Source organism: Phalangium opilio, unplaced genomic scaffold, assembly GCF_054372755.1.
Source record: "Phalangium opilio isolate 3A_F unplaced genomic scaffold, DU_Popi_V2 ptg000329l_1, whole genome shotgun sequence".
NCBI classification, from domain to species: Eukaryota; Metazoa; Arthropoda; class Arachnida; order Opiliones; family Phalangiidae; genus Phalangium; species Phalangium opilio.
The window spans coordinates 5200391-5218465 of record NW_028324226.1 but is presented as its reverse complement, the minus strand read 5'-3'; the positions used below and the strand labels follow the sequence as shown (position 1 = coordinate 5218465).

Here is an 18075-nt window from a genome sequence, read left to right as displayed (position 1 = left end):
ACCTATTCGGCCTCTTAAGTGAAAATGAACCCTAACGTTAAACATCAATATTTTGGAAAAGGTGGCAATTCTTATGGGGGATAAGACTTTTTTTTTTGGAAATTTGAAAAAAGCGGCGGCCATTTTAGATCTAAATTTTACGCTCTATCGAATGGTGTGCTTGATTTTGCTCTAAAATGATTTTTGACCTTATTCACTCATACCGAAATTGTACCGAGAACTCAATGAAGCATAACATCAATATTTTGGAAAAGGCGTAACGTTGTTAAATGATTTATAAAATATTACTAACCTAACTTAACCAAACCTAACCTAACATAACATAACAGTAATGTTTTGGAAAAGGCATATTATTGGGGAAGTCAATGAAGCTAAACATCAATATTTTAGAAAAGGCGTAACATTGTTAAATGATTTTTAAAATATTACTAACCAAACCTAACCTAACATAACAGTAATGATTTGGAAAAGGCATATTATTTGAGAAGTCAATGAAGCTAAACATCAAAATTTTGGAAAAGGCGTAACATTGTTAAATGATTTATAAAATATTACTAACCTAACCAAACCTAACCTATCCTAACCAAACCTTACCGTTAAATATCATTTGGAGGGATTTTGTCTTGTTTTAATTATTTGGGGGGATTTTGTCTTGCTATAATGATTTGGGGGGATTTTGTCTTGTTATAATGATTTGGGGGGATTTTGTCCTACATTGGGGGGATTTTGTCCGTTACTTATGATTTGGGGGGATTTTGTCCGGGGGGATTTTGGCTGGGGGGATTTTGGGTCACACCCGTTTCGGATAAGTCTGTCATAAATTAAGGGGGATGTTCTTTGGGAAATAAATTTTGAGTCGAAAATGTTATTTCTATCTCCATTTTGCCGTCCGGGCCACAGTTTTCGAGTTATGGTTTGAGTGTTTTACGGATGACCCCTTAATTAAATTAGAAATCATTGTCTTTTAAGTTTCTTAATTATATTTAAGGGGTCATCCATAAAATACTCCATTAAATCTTAACTCAAAAACAGTAGTCTGGACGGAAAATGTCATAGCAATTACATTTTCGACTCAAAATTGATTTCCCAAAGAACATCACCCTTAATTTATGACAGACTTATCAGAAACACACTGTATAACGGGGAACCCGAGATCATACATAACACCACAGCTAAATAAGGTCTTAAACGTTGTTCTTTGTACTAGTGCATAAAGAGTTGAAGCTTGTTGTAACCGCTTTCGATATAGTTCACATTACCATCTTAGTTCAAGCGGGGTTGCCATTTTCCACTGTTCAGTGTAATTTGAAAATAGGCCTTAAAGGTTAAATAAACGTCGTTAATTATAAATGGCCAATTTTCTACCTAAAAAACATAATAAGCAATGGTTATTTTATGCCATTGATCAGAGAAATGAAACAACTGATTTGAAAATGAGCGTGGATCAAGATCAAGATCAAGAAAACGCTAGATTTAATTCAATTTTCAATGGGTTATCACCGCGATACGGTCACACAAACTGTATTAATAATACCAACCCCAAATTGTTATTCCAATCGGAATTATAATATCGAAAAGTAGGCAGGCACAAACCCAAAAAGCCCAAATCCTTAAAAAAGAGGCTCCCCATGCACCTCTGGCGGAATTTAAAACACTCCGGGTATTTCGTAACCGGTTTCTTCAGACCAGTTTTAATTAAAGTACCGATAGGTTAGGTGTTTCGTTTTTTTTTCTTCTTCTTTCAATAATTTGGTGGAGTGAAAAAAAAAGTATTTTAAAATGAAGGGGGAGAAGCCAGCGTAAAAATTATTTTTAATGGTATTCGAGAACCCAAATTTGTCTCCCTGTTTTTCTTGGTCGGGTCCTCTTCACTACTACTACTACCACCACCATGAGTTCATAAGATATGTTCCATAAGTTTGTCACTGGCTACAAACTGGAGATTGTCATGTATTAATGAAAACGTGTCTTATAGTACAGAGAACAAAATGGAATGACTGTAGTACCAGAAATTATAGCATAAGTTCCTTAAGTTTTTCACGTCATGGTTACAAACTGGAGCTTGTCATGAAGTGCCGTAGGTCATAGATTCGAGGTAAAGCGACGCCTGGTGAGGCGCTGTCAAAGGCTTAGTACAGACAAAATAGGAAGATGGACTGTATACCCCGAGTGTAGTCAATTCTCGCTTGTCGTTCTCGAACTAGCTCTCGGTAAGTCTCTAGCATTACGAAGTATAGGTAGTGTCATACTTTTGGAACGTATCTTATAAACTTATGCTATTACTACTTCTTTTCTGCTCGTGTCCCCGGATAGAATACTTAACAAATTATAAAAAAACGTCTTGGTTTGGACCAAGGCCGAAAAAACAAACGATATGTGTGAGGTTTATCAATTGGCTGAAGTTTCAGATATTGCAATTTTTTTAGTTATTTTTATCCATTTAATCCTTAATCAATATTAAATTCAATCAACTGATTTTACTGTTAATCGATCTATTCCCTCTAAATTAATTGAAAAAATTACATATCTACGCTTTTTCAAGAACAATTACATTTTCCGAAAACATTTTATCATGAAATTAATTATTTTGAAGGGAGTACGTGTTGAGGGATTTAATATTGAATATTTGAAATACTGTGTCTAAGAAGGCCAAGCGAACTTTGACATAATTCGAAAGGAAGATGTAAATATTTAATAGTGGATGCCAAACCAGGGTGTTGCACGAATTCATACATTTAATTTCGTATATCGAAATGCTACATTTCTAATGTCGCGACTGTGAAAGAAAGGTTGCACTGCAATTTTCATCTTCGTACTTTATACTTTCTTGGGGCGGGGGGTTAAGTTAAGTGTGACCTTCTTCGTTTAACTGGTAATGAATGGAAATGAATACAAAAGCCATTGGTACTGAAACGTATTTCTTTTTATGTAATCTTTACCTATACCTTTGGTTATATTTATACCGATATCATATTTTTCCAGTGCTACAGATAGCTACTTACTAACAAAAACCACACAGGATAAACGATGTTGCTTTGTCTTAAGTATACGGCATTCGTTTATTAACTAGTCTGAACAAAATAAATTTAAATTATCATATTTTTTTTAACATCAGTCTTCTTAGCAACTTACCGATTTAAAGGAATAGCGACGTAATTTAAAAATTATCTCAAATCTAAAGAAAACCTTACTTTTTTGAGAGTATAAACTCTTCTGATTCCAAATATATGCTTGATTAATATTTAAATATGAAGGAAAACACAGAAAAAACACTTTGAAAACTTGAAATTTGGGGGGCAAAAGCAAATTTGCGGAGAAGATTTTTGGCGGGGTTTCTCCTTGCTACGTCACTCACGGCATCTCGCGGAAAAGCCAAGCGCGCGCGCCCGAGACTCCCGAGTATACCAATGCCGCGCGAATCTGAATAAAATAGGCTTAACGCGGCGCTGAGACACTTATAGGCGTCACGTGAGCGACATCAAGAGTGAAAGTTTCTCCTTACTACGTCATCAAGCGAAACAAAATTTTAACTAGGCCTTTTCCAAACACTAAACTTTGATTGCAATTTAACTAATTTCTACGAAACCAAATACAAAAGTAAACATATCATAATAAACTAGATTTTTCAAGGATTTTTTTAGCATTATAAGTTTGTGGGTGACGAAAATTATGTCGCTAACACTTTAAGTTTTTTTTTTTTTTTGATGCAAACTTGAAAATTTGTCAAGCCAGCAACAATTAAAACTATGTCCGTCAAGTGCTTACACGAAATCCCTTCAAAATAATTAATTTCATGATAAAATGTTTTCGGAAAATGTAATTGTTCTTGAAAAAGCGTAGATATGTAATTTTTTCAATTAATTTAGAGGGAATAGATCGATTAACAGTAAAATCAGTTGATTGAATTTAATATTGATTAAGGATTAAATGGATAAAAATAACTAAAAAAATTGCAATATCTGAAACTTCAGCCAATTGATAAACCTCACACATATCGTTTGTTTTTTCGGCCTTGGTCCAAACCAAGACGTTTTTTTATAATATCTGTTACTTCAGTCTTAATGTAATTAAATTTTGAATAATTATGTTTGCTTTACCGTCATACATTTGGGGTTGATCTATTTCTAATTGCTTAAAGAAGTACTTCAGTATCGTTAATTACATTTAACTTATATCCAATAACATTGATTTCGATAAGCATATAATGTTGCACTTTATTTATGAAAGAAGCTTAAAAACGACGGTATTTGAAATATGGAAGAAAAATATTTGTTTCGTACACTGTATACGTATACAGTGGTGTCGAGATCAGACCAACAGCTTCCTTTATGTACAACCCCCAATACTGCCAACGGGTGATGTCATACTAAATTATACAGGGTGTAAATAAATGTTTAGAATTCATGTTTTATTGTATGCAAGTGACAACGAGTGACAAGGTACAAAAAGAATACTGGAGAATGCAACAAAATATTTTAAAGCACTGTCCTACGATTAGTCTTAGAACGTGGGCCTCAAATTGCAACCTCTTAACTGTTTGGTAAACACCTCAACGTAAATATTCGACGTTTCTACCATTGTGGTTTAGGCAATCTTCCAGACGACTGTCCATGTCTTGCAATACATTTGCAAGCAGTAAACTCATGACGCATGGTAAGACTAATGGTATTGCCGTCTTGGGAAATCCTCGTCCGTTAAGGCTTGATGTAGGGGGTATGATAATGCCAGTAATGATGCCCTTGTAAACTGGCACAAACAGTAGAATGGCTTAGTGCAACTTCTTGTTCCACCGCTCTACTATTAGCATGAATTGGCTTCAAAACGTGCTACGATGTCAAAATCTATATCCTCATTACAGACTATACAGTCTCTTCTACGTTCATGATCTTGCACTACCGAAATCACGAAGGTGCTCGCCAATGTCGGAAAAGGTGCTTCGCACCGGTTGTTGTCGGTGTGGAAACCGTTCGGCATAAAGCACTGCCTTTAGTTGAACGTTACTGCGACCTTCACCCAAAAAAACATCCTGTCCAATTTGTCCTGGTTAGAACAGGTTGGCATTTTGCTAGGAAACGAGACTAACTACTGTAATTCTACTACTTAGCTCCTACACTGAAGACCCTGTATATCAAAAGGGACCGGAAGTACCTCAAAGTTGAGTTTTCAAAGATTGCCAGATTGAGCAGGTCATGGGATTTAAAGTGATGAAGGTCGCTTTAACGTTCAACAAGTGACACCGCGGTATGTTTTTGGTGCTCCAATGTCCTCACCCGATAGGTCCAAACAATTACCATCCTGGTTTTTCGGCTCAGCGTTGCGGTATTGCCGGTTCCATTAGAAATACAAGGTCTGTAGTGTTACAATTGTAACAATACTCCTGTTAAAAAGGCACACAAACTGTACCCCCGCCCCCTCCCCCCAAAACACTTTTAAATTTCGCGCCTTTTCAATGGCTCTCTTTTCAATATGGGAAAAATGATTTTAAATTTTTTAAGTGTAAGAATTAAACAGGAAAATGGAGGCTGAGTGAAAGATAAGTGTAGTTTTAATTATAATTTGTTAGTTTAATTATAAGGTATCCATGAATTTACCAAAAACATTCGTGTTTTGGGTTAATTTCACATTAATTATACTTAATTAAGTTTAATTTAACGGTTTATCTAGTGTGGATTTAGTTTATAATACAAGTTTCAATGAAATATTAACTTTAATTGCAATTACTCTAAAATAAGTATGAGCTTTTGATGTATTTTAATGATGAATTAAATTAATTCGAAAGCGAAATAGGAAACATCTGTGGCTGTGCGAAAAACTTGCGTTGTTTTAATCTTAATTTGAGCGCAGTTCGGGAGAGTGGATTAAGCTTAAAAGTATAATTTATTGGAATTTTTTACCCTAATTGGAATATTTTGTGCAGTTTAACATTTTTGCCACAGTCATTATTTTACCCTAAACTTTTGAATTTCGCGCCAATTAATGTACTTTAAACATAGTTGAAATTAACTGAAGTGTGAAATAGAAAACATTGGGATTTACCAACGGCTTGGGTAGTTTTAATCTTAATTAAACAGTTTATTTAAAAGTTATTTGAGCTTTTAATCCAAAAAATGAATATTTTTGGTTTAATTTCACGTTAATTATATTTAATTGATTTAAAATTAACGTAAGATTGTATTTCGGCAGTGTACATTTAGGTTATAAATGACTTTCAATATATACTTAACCTTAATTGCAATTTTTAGTGGGTTTTGACTCTTATTTTACCTTAAACTTTCAAATTTCGCGCCTATTAATGTACTTTAAAGATAATTTAAATTAACTAAGTATGAGATAGAAAACATGGGGCTATACTAACAGCTTGTGCAGTTTTAATCTTAATTAAGTATTTTATTTCAGAGTTACTCGAGTTCTCATCCAAATATGTATATTTCATGTTTAAATTAACGTTAATTATACATAATTAAGATGAAATTAATGAAGGATTGAGGTTTGGCAGTGTTGATTTAGCTTATAAAATGAGTTTCAAATCACCTTAATTGTAAAGTTTAGAAGAGTTTTTCATTCTTGCCAACACAATGTGTTAAACTTTTATCATACCACGTGCTAAATTTGCGGTAACATAAAAATCATCTATAACATATGTTAATGAATGATGTGATTCTATAGTTTAGCAACTTTGGCTTCAATAACAGTAATTAAATTAAATACCTAAACAATTCATAGCAATTTAGACAAATAAATGTGAACTGTGGAGATAGCCAACAACGTAACCCTCCGTTGCTGACGTGGTTACGTTGGAAAAATCTGCGCTGATGTAAACATGGAAATTATTTGACTAATTAAATTACATAACGACACTGACCTCCTGGATTAATCAGCACCACTGTTACTTATATTTATGAATTAACAAAATCCACTGTTGGTAACAAATAGTTAAGCTGCGCTAACGTAAACATCACGACTCTGCAGTAGGGAAAACATATTAAACTTTTTGTCATCTTACGAGTAGTATTTTGAAGTTTTCGATCTTTTCACAGGGTGAAAAGCATTATCTTTATTTCAACACGTTAATAATTTGAATAGGTATGCCATTTATTGGAAGCGCACACGGTAAATACAGCATAAAAAGCCTAGTGTTAACCCGGTTAGGCTATGTTTCTAGCATAAAATTGAGCAGACTATACACAGGATTCCAAAACAAATGAGAGCTGGAAATCAGCCTTTTTAATAATCTTTAAAGAGTAACTAAAATAGGGTAATGGCAGCCCTCTGCCTTCGACTGTATTAAGCTCTATGGGGAAATAAGATGGGGTGCTATTAGTCTATACAACTTAAGCCTTGGCCGTAAAGAACGTTCAAAAACTTACTTTAAATGATATAAAAACCTCTGTTAACTGTAATTATTTACCTGAATTACTTTTCTAGACGAAAATTCGACCTGATAACGACGTATTTCTTATTAAGGGTGCTACAGTTAATTAGAAAATACATATAAAGGTGCTCAAGCTCGGTTGAAATACCAAAGTAATTTGTTAGCGTCCACTGCTAAGAAATTAGGAAAATCAGCAAGAAAGCCAACATTTGAAATATGTCAACGTAACTTGTTAGCACCCACAAACCTAGGCCCTTCTAGTTGTCAACGAGAACGAAATGTAGAATTAGGTTTAAGCGTGCTATAAGGTTAGGCTGACTTCTGGCCCAAAAGTAATTTTTTGACGTACTATCTTAATTAGTTAAATTACAAAAATTAGAATTCATTAATTAAAAATCGAAACACGTAAGTTTCCCATTTAATAAATGCTTGTTAATTTAGAAGTATTGCGAAAACTAACTTCGCTATACTTTTCCCGTATGACCTATGACCATTTCGTTAAAAAACCGAAAATTTTTTAATGCTTTTTCTATGGGACGCTAACCCTAAAAGGTGTGACTTTTTCTTTAACATTACGGAAGGGTGTCATGTCATATCTACAAGGGCCTACCGGCCCTGTAGAATTTACTCAATCCCGGAGAGCCCTCCGAGATTATCCGTTTTTCTCAAGGACAAGTCGCCAAGGGCCAAGTTACCGATACCTTCTTATTTTTTTTTATATTAATAAATATTGAATTTAATCGACTTTTTTGGCTTCAAACGCTTGAAGAGGAGCGTAGAGGTGGTGTAGTTGTAGGGGGATTAATAATAATGAAAACAAGGAAAATTAATATTACGTAATAGTAGTAGCTACGTTTGTTTGTGTTAATATTTCTTGTAGAGATTTTGATGAAACTTTGGGTTTTAATTTTTGATTTCGACATTCCCCACTAAGAGGATTGATACCATATACACAAGAATGCCAGGCTACTTGCAGGAAAAAAAAACTGTCCTCAAAGCAGTCTGGCCTCCTTGGGTAAATAGCATGAATGCTCCTAGAAATTCTATAATCCTCCGTTTCTCAACTTGAACCACGATTCAGGGGTGCCAGTAATTTGTCACTAGAGCATCTACAGCGGGTTTGGAACTGAACGATCACTGAATCGAACAGAATTCTACAAGATTTTCAGTCTGTTGTAGATAGCCGTTGAATTGCACTCACAAATGATTGTCTGCACACTATCTATTGTTTAGTCTAACTCTTTAATTTCCAATACGAGAACGTAGCGATAATTTTCTTAACTATCCAATATCCACAAACATAACGCCACAAACACTCACGCCACAAACACTCACAAGGTCACAAGAAACTTCTTTTTATTGTAACTACGCATGTAGATAAAAAGGTAAATGGAATTGCGCGAAGTTGTTCTAACTCATTTGGAAGTCTCCTAGCGTTCGTCCCATCTCTTCTCAATAGCTCGACTTCACGAGAAATTGCATCAATCTATAGGTTAAGGGTTTTTTTGGCGCGAAAACAAATTGTGGTTGTGGCTCTACGCGGGAAATTTTACGAGCGCGCCATGTTTCTTTTCTTTTTCTTCTTGTTTTATTTTATTAGTACCTTAATTGATATCGGTATTTTTTTATGATGTAATCGTGTGTAATACACACGCATTTATACTTCTGGCATTGCTTTAAAATGTTCAATAAGAGAAAATAATCTTTTATTTGAAAATTTAAAAGTATATTTGACTTGTTTGTTGTTGTGCCAAATATCGGGATGTAATTTTTTGAAAGAACCCGTATGAAGTACAAAGCGAAGCATAGATATTTTTTTTCAGATGAATATATAATTATATTCACTGATTTTCTAATGGGCAAAATTTAATCATTTTATTTTAGTTTCGTGTCGTGAATTCAAACTAAGATTTATATTCTTAATTTTAAATTAAATTTACGGTTCCAAACTTATTACCAGGTTCAGTTAAGTGATGCCGAAGAAGCAAATTTATGCAATTATGTCGAATGAAATCTGCGCGCGAGATTTGATAAAAATTGCGCAATCGTGGATGGCGCGAAATTTAGTCTGCTACTGCGATCTTTCTCATGACGTCACACCGTCCTATCTCTTACATCTGTTGTTTTAGGCGACCATATTGGAAGTCGTCAGCTCAGGCCATACAATTTATACTACCAATATTGACGTCACGTCCCCGTAGCTCCTCCCATCTTAGTACCACTCTATAGATGGTGTCACGTAAATTTTGTTAAGAAGAAGAAGGCAAGGTATTACGCGATTGGTTAATCGGAGGTGATAATTTGAAATCATCTATGAAATCTGAAACTAATTTGAATTTTAAAATAACTCGGGAGGTATTTCCTGAATGTTTCACCATAGGGTGTGGGTAAAGGTGTGAAAATATCCCCCCTTAAACGTCATGCCTCCGCTTAGCCAATCAGATGCATTTCCTCACTTGCCTTCCACTCAGTAAAATTTGCCGCCATTTTGGTGGAAAGGGGAGGAACCATAATTAAACTACACCCCTCTAGCCTCTCTCTTCGCAGATTGGTCTTATAATTAGTAGAAGAATCGATAAAAGCAGGGATATATTTAATTTCAGAAGTAGGAATGAAAAGCGGTTAGTATTTACTTCAACCCGACTCATAGCCCAGTATAGAGCCCCTCCCTATAGCACGTAACGAAAAGTTTAAATTATCTAATTGGCTCACTTAAAGTACCGTTTTGATGACGTTGCTGACGGGGACGGCGAAAAATACGTAATTCCTTTTTACCTCTGTCGCTATGACCCGCCTCTTCTTTCATACCCCTCCGTCCCGTTGATGGGGGTCTGGGACTTTGACGCGCGTCAAGATTACTCTGTTCTCCATTCCTACTTCTAAAATTACATCTATCCCTGATAAAAGTAAACTCACTTGATCTTCCATTTCACTCTCCCTTTAAAGGGGAGCAAACTCGTTGAAATAACATTCCTGTCAAGCAACCGGTAACGGGCCAAAATTTGAATATCCCGGCTCTATCTCTTGACTCTTTTATTTTCTGTTTCTATTTTAAATGAGTCTAAGAACAGGTTCTTTTGAATATCTCTTAAACAAAAAGAAGGGGAGTTCCCCCCTCCTCTCTTTCTTTACCTCCTCCAAGCTATTATATTAAGTAATGGGGGGAGGGAGGGTGGCCAGGAATCTTGTTGGAATTTCTTTCCGCAACCATTAAAACACTTTCTCTCTTTACACGTGGACGCCGCGATTATGGTTATGGATGGCGAGGAGTCGGTCATTCCCTAATATATCACGCCGTCCCGGAATTATTCATAATTCTACTGAAAGTAGCGTTATTATGCATTATTCTTAAGATATGGCAAAAATTTACAGAAAATTCTTAAAATGTGACAAAAATTTACAGAAAATTCTTAAAATGTGACAAAAATTTACAGAAAATTCTTAAATAAGACGGAACTGTACAGAAAATTCTTAAAATATGACGGAACTGTACAGAAAATTCTTAAAATATGACGGAACTGTACAGAAAATTCTTAAAATATGACGGAACTCTACAGAAAATTCTTAAAATATGACGGAACTCTACAGAAAATTCTTAAAATATGACGGAACTCTACAGAAAATTCTTAAAATATGACGGAACTCTACAGAAAATTCTTAAAATATGACGGCACTCTACAGAAAATTCTTAAAATATGACGGCACTCTACAGAAAATTCTTAACATATGACGGAACTCTACAGAAAATTCTTAAAATATGACGGAACTCTACAGAAAATTCTTAAAATATGACGAAACTCTACCGAAAATTATTAGAATATAAGAAAATCTACAGAAAATTCTTAGAATATAAGAAAAATCCTTAGAATATAAGAAAAATCCTTAGAATATAAGAAAAATCCTTAGAATATAAGAAAAATCCTTAGAATACAAGAAAAATCTTTAGAATATAAGAAAAATTCTTAGAATATAACAAAAATCCTTAGAATATAACAAAAATCTACAGAAAATTAGTGAAATATCTAAAAAAACAACCTCAAATCGCCCTATAAAATTTTTTAAATACATGAAAATATTCTTAGTTTTTTTCTCAAAGATACCAACAAAATATTCTCACAACTTACAGCACCAAAATCCCCCCCCCTCCAATAAACATTGATTTTAGTGTATTTTCTAAATAAATCCAAAAGTCTATAGTTTTTTTAGAAGATCCTCTAAATCCGAACTAAATCCAAATCAATCCTCAAATACTACCCTAAAAATAAAAATGCTCAAGGAATTTTATCAAAATCCTGAAAAAATAAAAACAAATCAAGCTAATAAAATTAAATACATAGAAAAACAAACTTACCTGGTTATGTTTTTGGGAATGACCGACCCCTCTGGCGATACAGATGGTGACTTATGAATTCATTTCTGAGATAAATACATTTGCACCCCCCTTGGTGGTGGTGTGTACGCTGGTGTTAGTTAGTCTCTTTCATACCTGGTATTGTCACGACACGACTGTTCAGGAAATGTTTTTTCAAAACCCCGCTATTAAGGTATTTATTATAATGATATATATGTTGTACAATAAACACCAGGAAGTGGATTATGGTTTTAAAGGTAGAAAGGGGGGGTATATATTGGCTGCGCACATTCAATATTTCTCTCTTGTTAAAATATGTAATACAGGTGAGACAAGAGTAAACACTTTAATAAATTTTAAAGAGTTGAAGCGTGTATTTATCACGAATTGTTTTTATGTGTAGGAATGTGTTATGATGAATCTAGATTGCTTAGTGTATGTCTGTTTGTTTGGAATTTTAATTGTTCCAACCTGAGGCATGTTGTTGGAAAACAGTTTTGTTTTTCTCTCTGTTTTTTAAACATAACTAATTAGTACCCACTTTTTTAAATAGATCATGAAATTTTTATTTCAACTGAAATTCATTATATAACCCTACTGATTTCAGCGATATTAAATACTGCAAGTATTTTTAAATGATTATTTATTTATTTAAATTAACCTAAGCATTTTTCGGAAAATTTTAATCGTAAACTTTATGATACCAATAATGCCACAAGGTAATAAAAGGTAATAATACATAACCAAGGGTTCAACTTAGTGAACAAACAAAAAATATCATGCAACAATATATCATGTTGTTTGTTGATTTCCTTCCCAAGTTGGTTTCGTCCCATGACCTCTGACCCTTGTTTTAGTGTTTAGCCTAATCTGTAGGGAAACAGCAAAGGGCTGGGCTTGAAAAAGCCTCCTGCCTTTTACATCTACATGGTGGAGAATTTTATTAAATGGAAGGCTAGTGGGGAGTAAAGCTGATTGGATAAGCAGAGGTATGACGTTAGGTAGGAGGGGTTTTGCCTGTACTGCTGTGTCTCTCTATAGTAATTTTAGGCTAACCCATACTCTAAGCACCAATGTGTGTAGATAGTGTGCAGATACGTGTTGCCAGTGAGTGCATTTAAACTCGCTATGTACAAAAGACTGAAAGTTCTGCTGATTCAGTTCCAAACCCGCAGGAGATCCTCATAAATTACTGGCAACCATGAAGCTCAGTTAAAGTTAAGAAATGGGGGAGGTAAAAGATATTTTCTGCTTCTAAGCCTATAAATAATCAATTAAATCTGCTCAAAAATGTCTTCCGAAAAATAATTTAAAATAGTCCAGGTTGAAAAGAACCATTGTTATTTAATGATCTTCTTATAAAATTTATAAAGACTGCCCCAAAATAACTTGTTTACTATATTAAGTCAACCCCCAAAAGACTCCCGGAGCCAATAAACTCATTCTTATTTCTCTGGGATGGAAGTATTAATAAATCCAAAGTCAATAATAATTTAGCTCAATAAAGACCATCAATTGAATCGAATTGGTTGTCTGTTTGGTGCTTCAAAAAAACTAAACTGAACATCCTTAAAGGCCATTACACCTTTTATTTTTACAAGCCATCCTAAATTGTCTATCAAATCTATTATACATGGTGTTTCTGATAAGTCTGCCATAAATTAAGGGGAATGTTCTTTGGACGAACGATTTCGAGTCGAAAATGTAATTTTTGTGACATTTTTGCCACAAGGGCCACTGTTTTCGAGTTAAGATTGTGGTATTTTATTGATGACCCCTTTAATTTAATTAAGAAACTGATTTAGACAATTTTTTCTAATTTATTTAAGGGGTTATCCCTAAATACTCTAATCATAACTAGAAAAAAAAAGTGGCCTGAACGGCAAAATCTCATGCATAGTTTAACTGTTTTCAAGTTAAGATTGGATGGAGTATTTTACGAATGACCCTTTAAATTTACTTAAGAAACTGAAAGACAATGATTTCGAATTTAATCAAGGGGTCATCCCTAAATCACTCAAAATCATAACTCGAAAATAGTGACCCGAACGCCAAAATGTATGCCATACATCGTTTTCAGACAAGGATGATTCAAACTGCATTTACACAAGGAGGCCTGGCTTTAGACTCCTCCACGAATTGTCGCCTCCTTGTGTTTTGTAACACCTGAAACCTTGCCTCCTTGTGTAAATGGTATGAATCCTCCTAGTCTGACAACTATGTATAAAACATTTTCGACTCAAAATCAATTTCCCAAAGAACATCCCCTTAATTTATGGCAGACTTATCAGAAACATCCTCTTTATCCCATAAGACAGAGAGAGACAGGACTGGCGAGTTCAAAAATCTCGAAACAATTTCTATTTCGATTCTTCTTTTTTCTTTTGATAGATTAAACCGTGAAGTTAGGCAAAAAACGACCCCGTAAAATTAAGCTTTTCCTTTCTTGTCTGAGACTTGAGAAGTTATTTTTATTTAAGTCTATGGCTGAGTGCTAGCTAACATTAACCAAAAAAAGACCCGGCCAATCCTGTAATAAATGCCTTTTTGTAATCCAGTGACATGGATGGTGCGTGTTGAGTGAGCTGTGCATGCTAGTCAAGTCGTAAAATGCCGTTATTTTCTCTTCCTTATGGTCATGCCCGCCTATAAACCTTTCATTCTTCTGAATTAAGATTTAAAGAAACAAGCGGGAAAAGTTTCTCTTAGTCTTCGTTTTCGTTTTTTTCTTTTTCATTATTTTTTTTCGGTGCTGTGCTCTCGTAACTAAGCATGGAATATTTTGTTACTGTAATAAGAAGTATATAATACTTCTCTTCGAGGGAAGTGTAACTACCGTAAAGCGGGGTAATTGTAACGTGAATCTTCCCAACATTATTACATTACATTAGGAGCAAGGTTACTAAACCGAATCGCGAATCGCATACGCGATAAATAGTTCCCTCATCATTACTCTATTAGCGCCGCCTTAACTATTTAGCAAGGAGCATGCGCTTGTGTGTTTTTGTCCCACGTCAAGACAATCAAGGGGTGTTAGTTGATTGCTGGGGATTTAGTACTGGCAAACAGTATAGAATTCACCCTGCATGGTGCGATGCCCATCTGAACTTAGTTTGATGAGCAGGAGAGCAAACAAAAAGGGTGTATGAGCCAGGGAAGAATCATGTTACGTAACTGAAGTATTAAGAGGATACAGAGTGTCATCCTTCTTCTATTATCCCCTTCTGCTGTAATGGACCATCCTTTGGTCATAAATGAAGCTTCTTTCATTCTTATTTTAACCATTAACGTTAGTAGAGTTAAGTTACAAACGCAATTTAAGTATAAAATGAAACTAGGACGTTCAATTTCATAAAGAGAGGCTAGATAGTTGGTTGAAATACCTTTTTCTGTTGTTTCTTGTTCAACATAAAACAAACTGTTTCAACCTTTGGTACGTTTGAACCACAGACCAATTTCTGGTCTGTGTTTGAACTCTCATGAAAATTAAACGGTATATTTCGTTTTGTCTGTAAAAGTGTTGCGTCATGACATAGAGGTAATTTTTAGAAATAAATTGAAAATAGTTGACGAATTTAGGACAATCAGTTTTTCTTGATCCCAAAGTGATTGTCAACAATTTTTTTTTAAAAAAAAAAGGTTGAATGAGGGTTAGACCAATAATTTGCGTTGTTGGTCGAAAATCCATGAAAACGTTGTGACGTAATATTAAAGTACTATCGTGTCCCTTTTAAAATTATTCTACGAAAACGAGGGTTCCTTACAAACCTGGAAAACTCAGGGAAATAAATAGTTGACAAAAAAACTCAGATAAATTTAGAATATATTTAGTAAAATTAAGGGAAATCAGGGAAATTTGTGAGGTTTGAGTAAGTTTGCTCTGAAGGATTTTGTTTAATTTAAAAAAAAACATGGAGAACTTGGGGAAATCGGTTTTCCAAAAGTTGTATGAGCCTGGGTTACGTTTCTTCCTCCCTTTACTTTCGTTTACGTAATGGGTGCAATGTGGCCAACTGCAAAAATGCGTAATGGTTAAACGTAAAAGTAACGTTCGTTCATTCTTTTTCCTAAAAGGAATTCGGGTTTGATTTCTATTAGGGGTTGTTGACAGGGAAGATTGCGTCATGCTTCAAAAGTGGGTTTTCCTTCTTCCACCCTTTTACTAAGTCTCAGAGGCATAAAAAAACAAAAATTGAAAGCCGTTTCTTTGTATTCAAAAAAGATGCTCTACTCGAATAATAATACCACCAAAGAGGGGGCCTCCCTCTATTTAACATATACCGTTACATTCTTAAAAGTTTTATCGAGCCTGACGCTTACAAGAAAACAGTTTTTTTTTTATTTTTGCTGAATAGCCTACCTATGAAATAAAATAATAATAATATTAATATTAAAGTAGGTCAAATATGAGATATAAGAAAAAATTTTCCCCGGCGTTTTAAATCTAAAAGTTCTGAATTTAACTCAAGTCTAAAGATTAAAATTACTCTTATATTTTTAAAAAAGAGAGGGTAGTTATTTTACACCATTGTATATTAGTATAGCAGCCCTAAGCTATTCTTGCTGATATGCTAAGAATCCCCCGTTGTTTTTTTAATAATCTTATGATAAATATATATGAAAAATATTTGTCGGCAATTTAAATTATTATTATTTTTTTTCACACGCTGTGTGATGGTATTTTTAAAAAATACGGAACTGGGGTAAGCGTGAAGTTATTCATTTTGAGTTTGAATGTTGATTTCTTTTCAATTTGTGTTTATACCATTGTCGAAAGTTCAAAAGGTCATTTGTCTCTATTTGTGATTAATTAATCGGTTAATTTAGCAATTTATTGGTAAAAATCAATCGATATCGGTTTCATTGGGTTAAATAATCGATTATCTTCTAAATAATCGGTAAAAATCTGTTTATAATCGGTTTGAAATCTTGTAAAAACTGTCAATGATCGGTTTATAATTGGTAAAAATCTATCCATATTTTTCATTTAGGTAAATAATCGGTTAAAAATCTGTCAATGATCGGTAAAAATATGGATACTGGTTTTGGTTTCATTTAGTTAAAAAATCGATTAAAATCTTTCAATGATCGGTTGATAATTGGTAAAAATTGGTTTCATTTAGTTAAATATCGGCCATCAATAGTTTCTAGCGCGAACCACTTCCACTCACGCAAGAACATGTAACTGAACCACAATCTCACGACTACCTATATCCCCTATGGCTCTACATATTCACGAGCAAATTAAATAAATTCTCAAGTACTAGCTTTATTTCAAATATTTTCTGCAAAAATTCTTAAACCCCTTCTTACTTAGCCCGTATTTCTATATTTGTTTTTAGGCTTGACGAATTTTAACGACTGTTTTTCTTTTTTGTCTTTTTAATTATAGGAGACCACACAGCGAAGTTAATTGTTTGTTTTGGATGATAAGGATGTCCATCTAACGGATATTCCGAGTTAAACATTTAATTTGGGAGATAACAACGGACGACGACGCAGGAATTTGGAGCGAAAATTATACCCCCTCGTGTGTTTTCTCTGCCGTTGTTGTTGTTGTGATTTGGATTTGAACGATTACCTCCAAAAAATGGATAGATTTTGGCTGATCTAAGAACATTTATTACGTTATGCATAGGTAGGTTCTTTTCTATTTTGTTTATTTTTTATTCCATTATAGGACTAGTGTTATTGAATTTGTTTTTTTGTCTGGTGTCTGTCAATTTGAGGTTGAAAGACCTATCACGTTACCTGGAATTTAAATTTTATGAAAAGAGGTATTTTGAATCCGGTAATGTTACACTGACTGCGGGTCAAATATTTGAAATGTAACTCCTTATATTTGTAGGTAAAAATCATAGAAGGGTTTATTTGAATTATTTCCTTAGCGCGGAAACAAAATATACAATAAGTAGCGTGTTACCATAAGTAAAGCGAAAGCACAAAGTGGGACCAAGAAGCGATATCTAGGGAGAAGGTATAAATTCGCCAGATTTCCAGCTTTTAGTATAAGAGGAAAAATATTAAAAAAGAAATAAATGATATCTTATTAAAAAATTATTAGCATTTAATTGGTCTTAAAAACGAGGGCTACTGCGCCATCCGCCGTTGGTTTAGTGGCGTCTGCTAGCCAGAACCTCTTACCCTTACCTCTCTCAGCCTGTGAAAATTCATCCAATCCCCTGGCGCAGTAGACCTAGTTTTTAAGACAAATTAATTGCTAATTATTTTGTAATAAGAGATAATTTTTTTTCTTGGTTTTTCCTTTCATTTTATGAAAAGGTCGTTCTTTTAAGGTTTAACGTTACGTTAGCTTCACTTTTCCATTAATGGATTAGGTGTATTTTCGAGA

General features: G+C 34.1%; 1 protein-coding gene and 1 long non-coding RNA gene across 2 annotated transcripts in view; one reads left to right on the top strand and one right to left on the bottom strand.

The window, feature by feature from the left end:
- The window catches only part of LOC149610469 (uncharacterized), a 103651-nt gene that overhangs the window by 26629 nt on the left and 58947 nt on the right, over nucleotides 1-18075 (top strand). The window contains exon 2 of the mRNA XM_089859473.1: nucleotides 17116-17361. The gene's annotated coding sequence lies outside the window, so the exon portion shown is untranslated. The remainder of the gene's footprint in view (nucleotides 1-17115; nucleotides 17362-18075) is intronic.
- LOC149610471 (uncharacterized) lies at nucleotides 4388-7992 on the bottom strand. The gene is made up of 2 exons (XR_016376815.1): nucleotides 5149-7992; nucleotides 4388-5065 (listed from the first exon to the last, which is right to left on the bottom strand). It is a non-coding gene; the product is annotated as an uncharacterized LOC149610471 (long non-coding RNA).